The sequence below is a fragment of the Dermacentor andersoni genome, chromosome 5 (genome assembly GCF_023375885.2).
Source record: "Dermacentor andersoni chromosome 5, qqDerAnde1_hic_scaffold, whole genome shotgun sequence".
In the NCBI taxonomy this organism is placed as follows: domain Eukaryota; kingdom Metazoa; phylum Arthropoda; class Arachnida; order Ixodida; family Ixodidae; genus Dermacentor; species Dermacentor andersoni.
The window spans coordinates 148,536,423-148,554,565 of NC_092818.1; the positions used below are offsets into that span (position 1 = coordinate 148,536,423).

Sequence of the window (18,143 nt, forward strand, 5' to 3'; positions counted from 1 at the left end):
TCCTCGAATAATCATTGAGCCCTTGCTGCAGATACCGTGCTAGCCAGTTTGGTCGACGAGGGTTCCTAGAATTTAGCCTTCAGTTTTCTGGCTTCTTCGTATTGCAACACTATCGTAGGGCGTCACTTGCCTCTTTATTACACTCGCTCTTTGATCTAAAGTCGATCACGGGCTCTCTCCTTGACGCCGCGTCACGGGAAGCTTCTTCTTTTATCTAGTTTCTCGAACAAGTTCCCGCTGAAGATTGATCCCAAAGTCAAAGAACTGCACCTTTTTCGAGGCTCTCCATTGCACTGAGTTCTAAACGAAGGAGCGTCTCCCTAATGTTTCCAAGAAAAATCGTTAACAAGAGTCGTTTCGCGCGAAGTATAAACGGGACTGTCCCGGATGGTCGTTAGCTTTCGGCGCATTTAGGTGAAATTCTTTCTGCTCACATTTTCATTCATTCCATTCAGTTGTCGATATGTTGACGTAGTTTGGGAGGATAAAGAAGCACAGCAAAATGGAAGCAGAGATGCGACAGTCATACCCATCAGAAGTTGTCATAGGTTTGTTAGTGACCGTTTTCACACGTGTCTACATCATTTTAACATTTTTTTTATCGTTCCGAGGTTTAGCGTGCTAGAAGTGTGCCGCAGAAAATAATTTGGCGTGATTATTTTACGACATTTTTCATAAAAGAGTGCAATAAATATATATCTGAAATACTTGCTTTAGACTGTCAGTTCCAACTGCCGTCTGAAAATACTTACTTGAAATAGAGGAACGGCTGTATTGACCAACGGGCTTATCTGCACCGAATTAAATGCAGTGCTTGTCGACGCATGTAGTTCAATGTAGATAAAAGCCTGCTTGGTAGTTCCTTAAGTTTAGTTTCGTGATCAAGTGCTTTGAGTGTTTAATCGAGGGCACTCGAGTGCAGTAATATGAAGACGCATCGAGGCGTGTTAATGAGCATGAACGTCAATATCTTCTGTAGCTATATGCAACACAATAAGCTAACGCAGTCACGCTATTCTTTCCCACACCGTTAGGAGCTCTGGTCTGTCGCGTTGTATAGACTTTTCACGCCCCGCTCCTGGCTGATTGTGTTATTTGGACACGCTTTGTACGCTTAGTGCATTTAATTCAGTGCAATAAAACTGTCACTTGGGCGTATTGGTAATCCCTAATCTGGCTTCATATTTAAAAACAGCGCTTGTGGAGTGTGTCGCTTGTTCTATCCGTCCTCATTTTTGCGAGCTGTTTTGTTTCAATATGAATCATTCTAGGTTACGCTGAGCATGCCGTCAGTCCTGCAAGCATCCCTCAGTGTGCTCAGTGATGAGGATAGCAACAGAGCCGAGCAGCCGGATATCTATGCGAAAATTCCGGGGACGGTAGAAGTGAACGTATATAATGCTCCGTGACCGAACTGTCTGCAACAACAAATGCTATTTGTGACACTTCTTCAAGTCAGGGATGTGGCGCTAGCCACCATATTCCTACTAAATCGAGGTTCACATGTTTCACAATTGTCAATGTGTCATTCAATATGTCACAATTGTCACATGTGCTTTAATGTAACTATAGTGCTATATCGCAGAATTATGCTATTAGTTAACTTGACATAGAGACGTGTCGTGCAAGTGATGCCCACCTTTGACGAGTTCGATTGAAGTGATGGTGCTTAGGTGTAGAGATGTGTAGGACAAATGATGCCTGTTTTTTCAAGGGTGCTACTGAACTCATGGAACTGAGATATAGAGACATGTAGCGCAAGCGATACCCGCCTTTCTAAGAGTTCTAGCAGGCCCTCTCGTGTGACGCCTACATTCGGGAGCACCCTTCCAAGCATCTAGACCGGTTTTTCGCAGTCTCTTGAATTTGATGGTGAAATAGAATTCTGTATTTTCTGTCTCTTTGAAAGGAAAAGTTCGAGAGTAGGATAGAAAATTTATGTTCATTGAAGCTGACACCTGGTAGGTTAAAATGTTGAGCGGCTGCTTCGGAACGCATCTGGCTGTCCATAAGCTGTCCATTTAATTTAGAATTTTTGGCAGTGCTGTGTGAATTCCTCGTTTCGAGTATGAGCATTTCAGCATATGAGGAATGTTAGGGCTACAAAGACAGATTGGGTGGCAAATGTAGTGTTTTGGTACCTGCGGCCAAATAGGTCTGTCAGACGAATATAATCTGACACAATTCAGCACACATACTCGTTAACACTTCTTGGGCGCTATAACGTAAAACTATTCCATACTGTTCCATTTCGATTCTGTAATCAGCCCTCCGCGAGTGGTAAAAACTTTTTTGGACCACCCCCACTTCAGCTGCCCTTCTCGCGACGTCACGCAAACCGCGATAGCTCCCCATCTGATATGACGTGTACGCACTGATAATGCAAAATTTGACCGAACAAAAGAAAAATAGTCATTTATGATTCGACGCCTTTTCGCGGTTAGCCCTAGGCTATTGGTCAAAAGCTTTCGGGCAGCACCCACTTCATCTGCCTATCACGCGGCGTCAGAAAACCGCAAAAACTCACTGCGTCAAAGTGACGTTGAAGCGTTAAAGATGCATTAACATGCCGAACAAAGCTGAATTTTCTTCTGAATAGCCGCATGTTGCCCCGTTCCTAAAGATATAAAAGATGGCTGCCGGCGTCGCTCAGGCACTGGCGACTCGCACCTATTGGAGAGCATGTGTTTATTTTCGTATAATAAACCTTTCTGCGTGGCCGTGTAATGTTTTCGAGCACTTTCGGCACGTTTACGACCTCGTTCTGCCAATTCTTCATTGCTGAGGATCCGTTTTAGCACCATTTTTAAGCTTCCGTTGGATGTCGCCGCGATTTTCGACCAGCCACTGCAAGCTAAGTAAGAGAAAGCGGACCAATCGCAGACGCCGGCACCACCCTTTTCATATGGTTATCGATTTTAAGTGCAGTGGCTCGTCCCCGTTGAGACCCTCTCCACCTGAGCGTGCTCCTCGCCTCTTCTTAGCCAATTAGATAAGACAAGCTGCTCAGTGTGGGCAACATTACTTGTTTTTAAAGCAAACAAAAGTGACCTCCTACAAGCGAGCAGAGCGTTTGATTGGTCTGTTCAGACAACCCTGCGGGTCACCGCCCGATGCTTGCGTCGGTGGTTACGCAAATTTGACGTCAGGAGATTGGAATAGAAATATATCGGAATAGTTTTACGTTATAGGGCCCTTTGTAGCATTCGCAGGAAACGATTTTCTCAGCAACGCCGTCACACGAGGTAGAAAGCAAATACCACTGCGCTGCGAATCACAGACTTCTGGGCAATAGAGAGACAACGTGCATGGACTTGGCGGGTAGCTGGTGTCACTCCTGTTTGTAAGCTGCTAGGTCAGTAGACCGAGATGTAAGTATAAAAGATGTCCAGCTAACTTTAGCCAGAGTTAAAAAAAAATATGCGAATGCCACGTAGGTGGACAGAACCAAGGTAATGTTGTTTGCAGTCGCTTGGAGATACATAATTTTTTTTCTTTCCGCGTAGTTGGATAACTAGTCTCAATTAATTAACTTCTCAAATATTATAATTATACAAAAAGTGTAAACGAGAAAATTGTAGAGCGACATTAAAAACTGCCAGTACAGCTCTCTGTTGCTCAATATATGCTACATAAGAGTGTTTTTCCGAGCGTGAAAGAAGCCCGGAAATATACGCAATATTGCCGCGCGACTGGCCGCTCGAGGCACTTTGCGTGTATCCGCAGGCTTTTTTCACGCTTGGAAAAACTTTTATGTAGCACGTATTGAGCAACAGAAAGCTGTCCCCGGAGTTTTTCTTGTCCCTCTACATTTTTCTCATTGACAATCTTCATATAATTATAATACTTGGGAAGTTAATTAGTTGATACTAATTATCTAATTAAGCGGAATGGAAAAAAATAATTTCAGTGTCTCCAAGCCACGGAAAATAACATTACTTTTGTTCTGTCCAGCTACGTGGCATTTGCAAAATTTTAAACTCTGGCTAAAACTTGCTGGGACACCCTGTGTACATAAAAATAGTGAGCCATTTCCAGTCTGTGAGGATGGTCGACCAGCGAAGCTGTTTAGAACACGACACAGAGGTGACACATAATTTTGAACAAAGGTACGAACTCATTTATTGTCTTGATCGGCGGTCACTGTTTCAGTCGGAACTGCGATCACACTCTTCGACAATGTCAAATCGATGCAAGTACGCCGCTGGATAGTTGGTTGTACCGGATTGGTGTGACATCGCAAGGGTTATGTCTGCAACACGGAACACGTAAAGCGCTCCCCTTTCGCTACCGACACATCCACATTGAAATCACCGACAACGACAACAGGGGTAGTGTCATCGCAGCTAATTCACGCAAAGTGAGTAGCCATGAACCTTACGGGACAATGAGTCGTTGCATTTTTTGCTTGCTTACACGAGGCATTGCTCTCGAGGGTATAAGCCATTGATGATGACAGTTTTCGACATGCTATTCTGTATGTTGTATCCGTGATTAGAAAGAATTTAAGCACTGTTCGCTTCACTTTGGTGAGTGCTTGTAGCCTCGGCCTTACGGTACTGTGAGCCATTGCATTTTTTGCTTGCTTACGGGAGTATGAATACTTACGGAGGTGTGAGCCATTGATGATGATAGTTTTTGTTCACGGAGAACAAAATGCAGGGAGCCCTAGCCATATACAGCTTCGCTGTAAAGCCCCAACCAACCAAGTCCCGTAGCGCTGCACAAATCAGCATAATACAGGTGAGAAAAGAAAAAGGATCGGTGGCGACACAAGCCGACGGCCATCTAGACCTTCTCTCTATACACACCACGTGCATTTTTCGCACGACAAGTAACTAGAGCCCCTCAATCAGTCACGCTTGTAGAGGTTCTATCTAGACATCGTGTAACCCGTGGCGGAGGATGGTAAACAGTATACATACACGCCCGCTCGTCGGTAAGCTCACGCTCACGGCGTAAGTATATTATTGGGCTCTGAATAATGAACGATGGATCATACTTATGCATTTGGAGTTCGCTGCACGCCGTTGTCGGGACGGTCCGTCGTCATTATCCACAGGCATTTACAGTTTGAGTACGCTTCTTAGAAACTGAGAGCAAAGACTAATAAAGGCGAGGTTGCCAAGCATTGCGCCTTCTTGCCTACTCAACAGAGTAGGAAAGGCGACATGAAAAAGAGAGATGAGAAAACATCGGGTAGGCTCTATCGGAAACGTAGCCACAGTGGGGTATGTGAAACCTCTTGTGAGTGCTGCTGCGGCTCTATGTACACAAGTGTAATGAAATGACGCAGCCAAATACACGTGATGGTTACTGACGCAGCAGAAACTTACATGTGCTTAACATATGATACAGCTAATGGAGGTTCTGCGGTCTTATCTTGCAATTGCGTTTGCTCCCTTGACACATCGCACTTGTGAGCGAACTCCTTGTCAATGAAGACGAATTCGAACCGCGCTGTAGAAAACTCCCAGCGCATGTGGCATTCGCGTGCACGCGTAATCTGCTGTGGTTGTGGTCTCACGCACGGGCTGTTGGGTGTGCCCTGGGGGCGTATTCTGAAACGATCCACTTCGGCAATACTATCAGCTCGGGAAGAGTTCGTCGTCAGGTGCGTGCTGATTTGTTGTTTTAGCAAAATCGTATGAGCTACGTCATTCGATCTTGCTCACCCAGCCAATCAGCGCGCGCCTGACGGCGAGCTATCGCCGAGGCGATAGCATTGCCGAAGTGGATCGTTTCAGAATATGGCCCCTGGATGATCTTGGTGAATGCTTATGGGCTGTTCTCCTCGTCTACCTGTATTAAAGTCATAGACTCATTACTGGGGGCACTCAAGACTGCCGTGCGCCACTTGAATCCACTGTACTCGTAAATGGCTGGGGCTTTTTCACTTACCTGACTCTCCTTCACTTACGCTCTATCTAGAAATAAACACGTTCCGCCGTGGTTAAAGCGGGTGGGTGATTATTTGCAACCCTCTTTATTGATTCCCGGGTCTCTTTACGCTATTTCTGGAACCTACGTGGGGACACCGTAGCCGAGCAATTGTTTTATTTCTGCAAGAAATTACACACCTGAGCCATGCAACTCATGATGAGCACCAGTTGGAATTCCATCGGTTATACTTGCTGTGGCAAAATGAGCATTCTCAAGCTTGAACACTCCCGCTGGGATCAACCAACGTGGTGCCCAGCTGCACTTCTGTGAACTCCGCACGCGAGGCTAAATTTTGTTACGATTACGTCATGCGTGGACGGATATAGTTGACACCTGCGCACGCGACACATGCAAATCTGTAATGAATCAGATGACAGCTGAACGAGTGCCCCCAAGAAGAAAATTTCAAAAAAACTATTTCATGCTTCACAATATGACGCGCAGGAAAAGCTCATACGTCTTGCTTAACCAACCAGTACGACCACTTCACCTGCTCAGGAATTTCTGCCGCAACAAAAAGTGGAAAGCTGCGGAGGAAATTATCCGCGGCTGTAATTTTTTCAGGCAACTTATTCTCAGCCATTAAATGAATGTGAGGGTTGTGGATCATTAAGTCGGTCCCGGTGTTCTCCAGGATACGTGTGCAACACTACGCTTTCCAATATAATCCTTAATTGACTTGTTTATATAGCTGTAGAGGCAGCAGAATGAGCTCATATGGGATGTCTGCATAAATAGGCTTCCGGGGGCACATTCACAAAGCTTTTTGTTCGTAAATGCAGTTTGCCATTGGGAGGGAACCTTCAGTAATGATATGTCCGACGTCAGGATTGGATGACATCTACTTTTACGAAAAATTCGTAGCGTAAGAATGTTTTGTGAATAAGGCCCCTGGTGATTCAAGGTGACAACATCGTTCAATACCGCAAAGTACAGCGTTTGTCACTTCGGAGTATTTGCTTCACATTCGACGTATTCTAATATTGAACTGCCCGTAAGGCAGTTCGTTTTATACCAGTGGAAACGCCTCAGGTCTGGACTCTATTAACGTAATATTAAAGGCTCCTTGTCGCAGAAAATTCGTCATCGGCGCCCCGCTTCCAGCGTCCAGCGTCGGCTGTCTTCACGAAAAATCATTCCGAACCACGCATACACAACCACCCAGGCCCTCCGTGTAGCGCAGAAACATTAGTGAACTCATTGAATTTCTGAAAGTAAAATGTGCCAGAAAAATCGTAAAGTACGACTTACACAAAACTTACAGACAGGACGGCGTCGGCTTGTAATTCCAACATACGAGAACATGCAACATGGTTACGCGGAAACTGAAAAAATAAACACATTTCCCATCGTTTCTACCGTTCATAGAGCGGTGCGCCCGGTTCCTTGCAAAGCCTCGAGATGGCTCTCGCCTGCGCGCATCGGCGGCCCCCGCAACAGGCCGCGTTTCTACAGGAAGCTCACCTTCGTGCATAGCGTCCTCCGACAGCGTTTCCCATTAAACATTAGGGTTACCCAAGCTGCACTTCCCGGGAAGCATGAGTAGCAGTCAGGAATTGTTGAATGACATCGCGTACCACTCTTAAAGGCGAAGCTTAAGCGTCCTCCATTTTTTTTTTCACGCGAGCTAGCGCTACAAGTAACTTATCCTGCCCTTAAACGAGAACCTTACGGTCTCCTTGCTATAGATTTCGTAGAATTGGACAATTTAGCCCTGAGAACTGGCCATGGCATCACGTTTCAGTGAATTGCGGAGCACTGTGGCTTACACGGTAATAAACTCGGCCACGTGGATACAAACATGGCTTTTAGTAAGGCCGCGCAAGTGTCCATCCCATTTTTCGGACCAGACACTTATGCTCTAGTGTATGCCCTACTGCAATGGATGGATGGATTGAAAACTTTATTGGGCCCTGCAAGGCTACGGGGTGACCCATAGGTGGGCAAATACCACGTTGGAACCGGAAGACGGAGGGTCGTGGTCGCGTCCTGGGCTTGCTGGACTGCCCAAAGCTGTTCAACCAGATCTGTACTGCGAATGGCAGCCTCGAACCTGACCAGGTCTTGATTGTAATCGGCAGTGGTGGTTCGGTCGTACGGGCAGAGCATATGTTTGAGGTTGCGTGATTCATTAGAGTTCGCGCACTGCGTATAGGGGAATTGTTCTACCATGTAGTAGTGTAGACGTTGCGGTGTAGGGTATGTATTGATTTGAAGTAGTCTGAAAGTGAGTGCTTGTGGTCTCTTGAGTGTGCAATGTGGTGTGCCAAATTCTCTTATGCTGAGGTAGAATTGTTTAGTGAGCTCGTTATATGCGAGCGGGGCATCCTTGTTTTCTCGGAGATGATGCGGACCCGTGAGGGTGGCGCTGCGGAGGGTTATTTCTCGCGCGCTCTTATGAGCCATCTCGTTGAGATTCAGGGGTGCCTACTTGATGTTTACCAGGTGTGCAGGAAACCAGCATATTGAATGGAAGTGGATATCGCTATTTTGGATGATATATAAGGTTTAGTGCGGGATTACCCCTTTCTGAAAGGCTCTGACTGCGCTACGAGAATCATTGTATATTTGTGGACTCCGGGGATCCATTAAGGCCAGGGCGATTGCTGTCTGCTCGGCAATCTCTGAGTTGTTTGTAATAACCGTGGCTGAGTTAACTGTCTTGCCCGTGTTGTCCACGAGAGCTACCGAGAAAGCGTTTCTGTCTGTGTGTCTTGCTACATCGACAAAACAAGCCCTCTGCTTTTTTTTATGAATTTTGCGGAGAAGACTAGCGCCCCGGGCTAGTCGCCTTTCTGTGTTGTGTTCCGGATTCATATTGCGAGGTAGCGGTCTGACTTCAAAGCGTTTACGCATGTCTAACGGGATGTCTGTGTGTAGTGAGTTGATTTCAGGTTTCTCGAAGCACAACTCCTGGAGCAGTGCACGGCCCGACCTGGTACTCGCCAGTCTAGCCAACTGACCTCTTTCCTGCGCCTCTGCGATCTCCTCGAGTGTGTTATGTGTGCCAAGCTGTATTAGGCGTTTCGTGCTCGTGCAGCTCGGGACACCCAATGCCTTCTTGGTGATATTTCCAAGTTGAATATTGAGCTTTGCTTTTTCAGAGAGCTTCCATTTGTGCATTGCCGCCACATATGTAAAGTGGCATAAGGAGACTGCATGTACCAGCCGGAGTAGATCGTTCTCTTCGAGACTTTGTTGTCTACTGGCAACTCTTTTGATTAGCCTCGTGGCGTTGTCTGTCTTCGTGATAAGTTTGTTCATCGCCTTGGTATGGGCGCCATCGGCCTCAATTAGCATATCTAGAATTTTGATTGACTCTACTATGAGAATCAGTACTCCGCTTTTAGTGTGACGTTTGATGTCCCGGTCTTTGGCGTATACTCAGCCCATTGATTTGGGTCCAAGTCTAATTCGTGTATAAAGGAGAAGTTCTGACTTCGTTGGACAGCATTGGAGTCCCGTGGGCTCTAGGTAATCCTCGATTGCATGAAGAGTACTTATTAATGTCGATTCAATGTGGCCGTCGCTGCCACCGGCACACCTTATAGTGGCATCGTCAGCATAGATTGTGTACTTGATGCCTTCGATGGCGCTGAGCTTCCTGTCTAAGCCTATTAGGGCTAGGTTGAAAAGGGTAGGGCAGATAACGGACCCCTATGGTGTCCCCTTGTTGCCTAGCGTTAGTAGCTGTGACGTTAGTCCACTAACCTTAAGCGTTGCTGTCCTGTCGGCACGGAATGAGCTGACACATGCGTGTAATCTGCGACTCAGGTTGAGGTTGGAGATGGTATTGAGAACATATTCGTGCGACAGGTTGCCGAATGCCCGCTCGAGGTCGAGTCCTAGGATAGCTTTCAGGTCTCTGGAGTTGCCGATCGATGATTTGATGCCTGATCAGCTTCATAGCATCCTGCGTGGATAACCCTGCCCGGAAGTCAATCATAGCTTGTGGGTACATCCCGCTGTTTTCTAGGTGTTTGGTAAGGCGGTTGAGAATAGCATGCTCCGCGGCCTTACCAACACACGAGGTGAGTGAGATCGGTCTTAGATTCTCTATCATCATCATCATCAGCCTGGTTACACCCACTGCAGGGCAAAGGCTTCTCCCATACTTCTCCAACTACCCTGGTCATGTACTAATTGTGGCCATGTTGTCCCTGCAAACTTCTTAATCTCATCCGCCCACCTAACTTTCTGCCGCCCTCTGCTACGCTTCCCTTCCCTTGGAATCCATTACGTAACTGGGGGTTTTACCGGGCTTGGGTACTAGGACGGTGAGGGATGTTTTCCAATCGAGGGGGATGTTACCCTGCTTCCAAATTGAGTTGATTTATTTTGTGAGATATTCGATTGGTTCTGTGTCTAAATTTTTAAGTATTTTATTACTAATACCATCAGGGCCAGGGGTTGATTTGCCACTGAGGTTGTGAAGAGCAGTACGAATTTCCTTGCACTACTGCAAGCAAATACTAGAACATACTGAGCTCATCCAAGTAACCATCATCGCCGCCTTTACAGACTTGACGCAGACACACAAGTGATGTTACCGCTCGCCATAAAAATAAGTAGCTCAACCTTGCTGTACAAGTTCGGACTAGGTGAAGCGTGGACTCGGCGCTACCTACACCTTAGTGGCCCTGCACCCAGTCATTACTACAAAGAGCGCAACATACTCAAGATGGCAGAACACCTCTTGTGCATCTTCCCACGATATGCTGTGCAAAGACACTCATTGACATATTTGTCCAAGTTCATCAATCAAGCTTTGTCTGAAAAAGTTTCATTGTGACCATGGATTGAACCTTGTCGTTGGCGTGATGTTCGAACGGCGCTCGTCAAATTCTTGCACACGGGCGTTCTGGATTTAACATTTTCAAGAGTTTCGCTGTTCAGTTTATTACACCACCATTATCGTCCCCATCAACAAAGTTTTCTCTCCTGCTGTTTTGGTTGCTCCCAGTACATTTCCGCAATGATGATCAGAGATCAGAGTTCGGTTCAGGTGAACCTCTCAACTTTTATAGCAGAATAAATGTACGTCTCTCTCTCTCTCTCTCTCTTGGCACTCATTGCAATCGCCTTCAATTGCTCTTCTTCGTGGACCCCTCGGCGACCATTTATATTTAAGACCTCAACTCCTTAGTGTTGCCGCGTCAAGCGGGCAGCTCAACTACTGCATTGTTCTTTTAAGTGCAGGCGTAAATGGTGCCATCCATTATGAGTGCATCCTTTATCAAAGTTACGCTATTGCTTCATTTTTTGTCACCTTTAGTGTACTGTCCAACAGCAGTATCCTATTAATGAGCACATCTTACGGGTAGTTATTCTTGATAGAAATATTTTTCATCATTCATTTTACAGGCACCCTTAAGAACTTACCGTTTACTAGAAAAATATTGTCAGTGGGGTTTTTCGACAACGTCTACCAAATGGATGGATCCTGTCAACAGAATTGGTCGTAGCATTACTTTTCAATAAAGATGTGTGTTTCAGTTCATTCTACTTCAACTCCGCTCGTCTCGTTGCGAGCCTCGGGTACACAAACAAAAATAGAAACAAATTGAAGAGTCTACTTCACCTTTCTAAATCCTTTATTTTTGTCCTGAAGCAAGTTACCTGCAGGTGCCGTGACCGATTGACTTGAGCGGTTCGCTTATCATGCTGAAAAAATCCTTTACTGATGTAAGATACCTCTTTATTTTATATTGCTCTTAGGTGGTCTTAAACCCTCTTTTACTGCCACCTTCTTTTGCCCAGACAGCTATTTCTTTCATTGTTCATGCGCACTAGCATATTGAGACAGTGTAGTGACCAAAATTGATCTCTGCGTCACCCCATAAAAGCAAACTAAAGGCATAAACATATCACACGCAATACTATACCGATCGTTTGGAGGCATGTCAGGACGAGTAAACCACGACTATTTCTAACATAAAGCAGAAGTAACAACAAAGAGGCGCAAAGGCGAAGAATATTATGCGACACATCGACGCTCGATCTGCCATAAACACTGAACATGAATTGTTGAGGCCAGTCTTTTAATGGTAAGTCCGCGGATGTTACGTCCTCTGAAAAACAGAGTGACATATTTATAAAGACGCCAGCAACAGTGCTCATTTGCTATGGTAGCGCTACAAAATTTCGTTCGCACATATGAACAACATGAGTCATCATGCGTCGTTCCATGAAGGCTGAGCAGAAAATCAGCGAAAGACTGAGGAATGGCATATTACTCCACAAGTGCATGCCTTTTTCTCCATGCCTGTTCATCACGTTGACGCGCTTTAATTAACATGGCTCTGCTTCTTAACGCCCTGCGTAAGTTATTCACTGGACATATTTCCACGGTTTTATTTTTTTAGAAATAGCAGAAACGCACCATGCCGTACCTCGCACTTAAGTTTATCGAGCGTTTTCTTGCCTTCTCAAGTCACCTTATTTCCATCCCCCCCTTATAGTTGTATGGGAACTGCGAGCAAAGAGTGGCAAGGCTGTTTCGTGACTCGTTTCGCGACCGCATCGATTCTACCCATTCTCTCCTCTCTCTTCCCTCCCTCTCCTTCTTCCCTCTGGACTTGGACGTTGTAAAGTAAGCGCTTGCGGCGGGTCACGGATAATTACAGCTGTCGAGAGGCTAATGTGGCGACGACCCAGGAGCTCCAGAGGGCATTGTGCACATTAGACGCGAGCTGAATGAATGAATGTGTGATGTTTAGTGGCGCAAGGCCCTAGTAAGGCCAAACAGCTCCAGTGACGCGAGCTATCCCCTCAGGTGCAGGTCGTGGTGTGCACGGTGTCGGAGGTACCTGTACGTGACAGTAATGTACAAAGAGCCGTAGTGGCTGCTAATGAGACTATATGGACAATGAGCCTCGAGAAAGGTTTTGAGGTTGTCGAAGTAAACAACGAAGTGAGAAGGTGTGGTGGTTTTGAACGAGACGGGAGCCAGTTCAATTACACGCCTGGACGAGAAGTGGCCTGGCGACTTGATGGTCGCACGGTTGCTTTTTTTTAGGCGGCCCACGGGCGCTCAGGAGGCCAGTGTAGGTAGGAATGAAGGCCTCCTTGAGGAACAACAGAGCAGCATCGCCGTCAATAAATAAAAAGGAGGAAAACAAGGGAGCCTGTCATGCATTAAGCTACATAAACATGCAGGGCGGCAGAATAAAGGAAAGGTGGGCAGAGACTGAGGAGCAGTTAACTAGATAACAAATAGGGGTGTATGCGGTTACGGAAACGCATATTAGTGACTCGGAAGAGTCGCCAGTGATTCATAATTATGTTTGGGAAGAGTGCAACAGAATTAAATCGGAAAGAAAGGGGGGGGAAGTCGGAATGCTCATCCATCAGGGAGCCAAATGGAATAGTCTACATTCCAAATGTCAAGAGCATCCTTGGTTATCAGGTATAATGAGTGAAAAGGAAACTTGGCTGGGCGTAACGCATTTGTGAACCGGAAATAATTGCACAGAGAAGAATTAAGGGTCAGTGGAATGCCTAAGTGTTGATATTAAAGGTTTCGGGAATGATGCCGGAATTATCATATTAGGTGACATGAATGCCTACATCAGGATCTAAATGGCTATTCCGACAACAACGGGAAGTCAATACTGGATCTTTGTGAGCAACATAACCTGGTTATCATGAATACAGGCCCTAAGTGTGAAGGGCAGATCACGTGGGAAGTGGGAAACTGGCAATCGACCATTGATTACTGTCTGATGACAAAAGGAATTCATGATAAGTTGAGAGAAATGGTCATTGACGAGGAACGGTATAGCAGCATAGGGAGTAACCATAAACGTATAATATCGAATATGGGATATGCAGTTGGTAAAGAGAGAAAGGAGCGCAAGATGGCCAGTCGAAATTTAAACGCTGAACAAATAACAAATATAGTCACCACAGTCGAGGAATAACTTGGCAAGTGGTCAAGCAAAGGAGTGGGAATATAGTGAGCTTCTAAGTGTAGTAACTATAGAAATATGGAAAGAAGCTACGCGTTCGTTGGGAAGGAAAAGAGAAACCGAAAAACTGGTGGAAGAGGCAGGTACGAGAAGCGATCGACGAACGACAGAAAGCATCCCGAGAGCACAGGCACGGGAAAAAAGCCGCAGGATGAAGTAGCCACAAAATGGGAAATACACCAGGAGAAAAAAATATGTGGTTCAAATACAGGTGCAAGCGAAAATAAAAGGTAAAAGTAAACGTTGGTTGTCAGAAATACGTGAGAAAAGGAAGGCGGCATCTAGAATAGTTTGGAACCACATAAAATTATTAGGCAGGTGGTCTGGAACAATACAACAACATATCCTAGACGAAATGGTAACAAATTGTATGGGGATACGGCTTTAAAATACATCCGAAAAATAACAGCCAAATCTTCCCAAGCCAATGACGAGGTGATGAGAGGAAAAAAGGGGCATAAAAAACCGTGTGGAAAAAGAGCTGGTATTGACAAATTTCAACTGGAAGAAAGGCGAAGAGAAAGTTATTAAGCGCACAGCCACAGGGCTATATACGAGGTTCCCGTGAGGCTGATTAATGAACTTGGACCAAAAAGTAAGGAAGCTCTGTTGAAAGCAGTAGAAAAAAGTCTAAAAGAGAGACGAATACGAGACAGTTGGCGACAACGTAGAATGAATTTCATTTATGAAGGTAAGGGGGAGAAAGTCAGAATTCACTTGTATACACCGTAGATCATTACATCGGTAATATACAGGTTAGCAATACAGGCACCGAATTAAAGCTGCAAGCATGGGCAGAGAATAATGGCATTTCGGGAGAACTTCAGAATGGCTTCAGAATAGGCAGGCGCTTGGAGGATAACTTATTTGTTCTTAGTGTATTGAATCATCAAGAGTAGAAAGCAGACCGTTATATGTGGCCTTTTTAAACACGTCAAGAGCGTATGAAACCCTAGACCTTAGAACATTTTGTGGGATATTCTGGAAAGGGAAGGCTTAGGCGACGATTGTCTACAGCTTTTCAGAGAGCTTTACCTAGAAAATACCGTTTGCTTTGAATGGGAAGGAATAAGGAGCGAGGAGCAAGTTGATACCAATAAAGGATTGAGGCAGGGATGTCCTTTATCCCCACAGCTGGAGATCACCAGGACAAATGCACCAACTGCGCCACGAAGTCGCTGAACCTGAAGTCGCTGATCAAGTTGCAATTGCATTCTCACTAACAGACGATAGATTCACAGAAATATATAGTGACTCGAAAACGGCTATTAGAGCTTTCAATGTGAGAAACATTACCCAACAGGCTGCGAGAATAATTAGCATAAGACAAACAAGTGTTGCACGTTACATGTATTGGTTCCCGACGCACCTTGGTTCACTTGATGACATTCCTGTCCATCCAAATGAATCGGCCAACAGCGTCGCCCGCGAACTTACAGACTGGGCCGCTTTTACACATGGTTTTGATTCCGCTGGATTGGAGAACCTATAGAGAGATACGCTTATTATATACAATGACGTTACAAAACATTACTACATGGGAAGGAGGGAGTTTGCACCCCCTCACTATAGGCTAAACAGAGCGCAAGCAGTTACACTTACGCAATTGCAAACACAGTCTTATTATTCACCTGCACAAATAAAGAAATGGTATTACATTTCAGACAAGAGTATTATATGCAAAGCATGCAAAAAGAAAATATGCACACTTGAACATATGCTTTGAAAGTGTGGGTCATTTGGCCCTGGCATTTCCCGGAATCGGTTTTTTGGAATGATTAGGTCCCATGATCATATATCTCAAGTCCTGTGTGTCAAGTACACCCGTGATAGGGCTCGGAGGCTTGACCTCCCGGTTACAACATGGGACTAGCCAGGCAGGTGGCAACACCTTGTGCAGGACGAGAATAAAGTTTTTCCTCCTCCTCCTCCTCCTCCTCCTCCTCCTCCTCCTCCTGCTGTTTGTGATGTACATGGTGAGGATAGAAAGGGCGCTAGAAGGAAGTAACATCGGGTTAAATCTCTTATACAAATAGGCGGGTACAGTAGTAGAGCAACAGCTTCCATGTTTGCTTTATGCCGAAGACATTGTTTTGCTAGCTAACAAGCACAGTGACATATAACCTCTGGCTAATATCTGTGGACAGGAAGGTGATAAGTTACGTCTGAAATTTAGTGTTTTAAAGGCCAGGTGTTATGGTATTTAATGAAAACAGCGAACAGACAGTGACAATACAGGAAATACCTCGCTTAAAAGAACATAAAAACTTTGGTATATTGATATACGAAAGCAATAGATATATGGAAACACAGCAAAAATAATAACAGTAAAGGGAAAGAGAAATGCGGCCATAATGAAACACAGAGCGCTATGGAGGTACAATAGGTACGAGGTGCTCCGTGCTATGTGGAAAGGTGTAATGGTTGCAGGACTTACATTTCGAAATAAGGTTGTTTGCTTGTAATCAGGGGTAAAATCAGGACTTGATGGCAACCAAAGGCCAGTGGGATGCCTCGCGTTGGGCGCTCACGAGAAGACTACAAATGAAGCTGTGCAGGGTGATATGGGCTGGACAAGCTTTGAAGAGAAGGAAGGCCACAGTAAAATTAATTATGAAGAACGACTGAGCAATATGGAGGGAAGTAGCTGGGCTGGGAGAGTGTCCAGGTACTTGTACAGGAATAGCTTGATTCACAGTGGAGGAGAAGAAGTAGGAAGCTTACCAGCAAGTATGCGGCTTGTATGGTGAGCAACGCAGCAACAAAGAAGGTGAAACGGAAAGACAAAGAGGCTGAGATAATATCATGGGTGGCGGCATTGGTAAAGAAACCTTCCATGAGTAACTACTTAAGAGGAAAAAACGAAATCAGGAAAGAAACAATTTATGATAACTCGGAGGGAAGCTCATTACTTTTCGATGCCTTGGAACACGCACTCATAAAGCGATATAAGAAGGAAGGAGAGGCATGTGCTTGCTGCGGTAAAAACAAGGGAAACGAAGGAGCATGTTGTATTAGAATATGAAGTTATCTGCCCAGCGGTCGATTTAGAAATCACTGGCCTCCTTGAAGCGCTTGGGTTCAGTGAGAGCAAGGGGAAAGTAAGCACGCCTGCAATATAGATTAGTAAGAGGCGATTGGAAGATTGGTGGAAGAAAAGTAGGGAAACGACGGTGTTAGCGTCCAAACACAAAGTTCACAATAGAGTCTTCAAAAACTTTGGTTATGGGAATTAATCGTATTTTTTATTTTTTAACATAGGCAGAGCAATAGACAATAAAATAACAAGAGCTTGGTGCAGCAACCCACCACCCCGTTCCTAAAGGGATGCTCATAACATCCATCCATCCATGCGCAGTGTGGTCTAAACGAGTTTCTCGCGTCGCCTGTCCTCTCTGACTCGCTTCTGACATGTATACACACGTTCTGAACGACCCCACGACGCGGTGTGCCGACATCAGCAGCCACAGCAGTAGCAGCAGCAGCAGCAGTGGGAAAGTCAAAGGAAAAGGCAAAGAAAGCTTCACTTTAAAACAATATTAAAGATTAAAATATCCAATTATTCAGCGGAAATATTACTGTTCATTCTTGTCTGGTTTATTTCCTAGCAGATTATTGTTGTGCAGGTCCTTACTTTAGCCAAATGTTCCGGAAAGAGTTTCAGACAAAAGTTCATAATTTTAACCATTATAACACAGCCATACAATATGTTAGTATGGTCCGGCTCAGTGTGCTTTATCCGTATGAACTCGTTAGTGTAAAAAAAGAAGGGAGTGAATTTGTAAATTCATTTAGGCTCTCACTTGTCTTGCATTATCACGTGCGAACTTAAGACATTTATTCGTTATAATTGTGTAAATGTAGATTATCGGTAGCCTTAGAGTCGAGAAGGAAGAAATGGAAAGTGAAAAAAAGAAAGTTAACTGTTCTCGTCATGCCCCCTGAAAGCTTACTTTCTCGCATTACTCATTTGCTTAAAGGGACACTAAAATGAAAAAATGATTTCTTCTGCATCAGTGAATTGCCGTTCTACAACACCAAAAACACCACTCTTACAACATAAGACGTTTGGTAAGCCAGAAAAAGCGCATGAAGGAAATACGGGTGGCAACGCCTACTTAAGTTCCCGCACCTGGGGGCTGTGACGGCTTGGATTTCGATGGCATCTTCTAGGGCCTACTAATAAGATATAACGGTACAGATTGACTAGATTGTGTTCTAAAGGAACCA

General features: G+C 45.1%; 1 protein-coding gene across 1 annotated transcript in view; it reads left to right on the top strand.

Moving 5' to 3' along the window:
- Nucleotides 1–18,143, top strand: part of LOC126531390 (cell adhesion molecule 4-like) — a 545,870-nt gene that overhangs the window by 409,927 nt on the left and 117,800 nt on the right. The window lies entirely within an intron of this gene.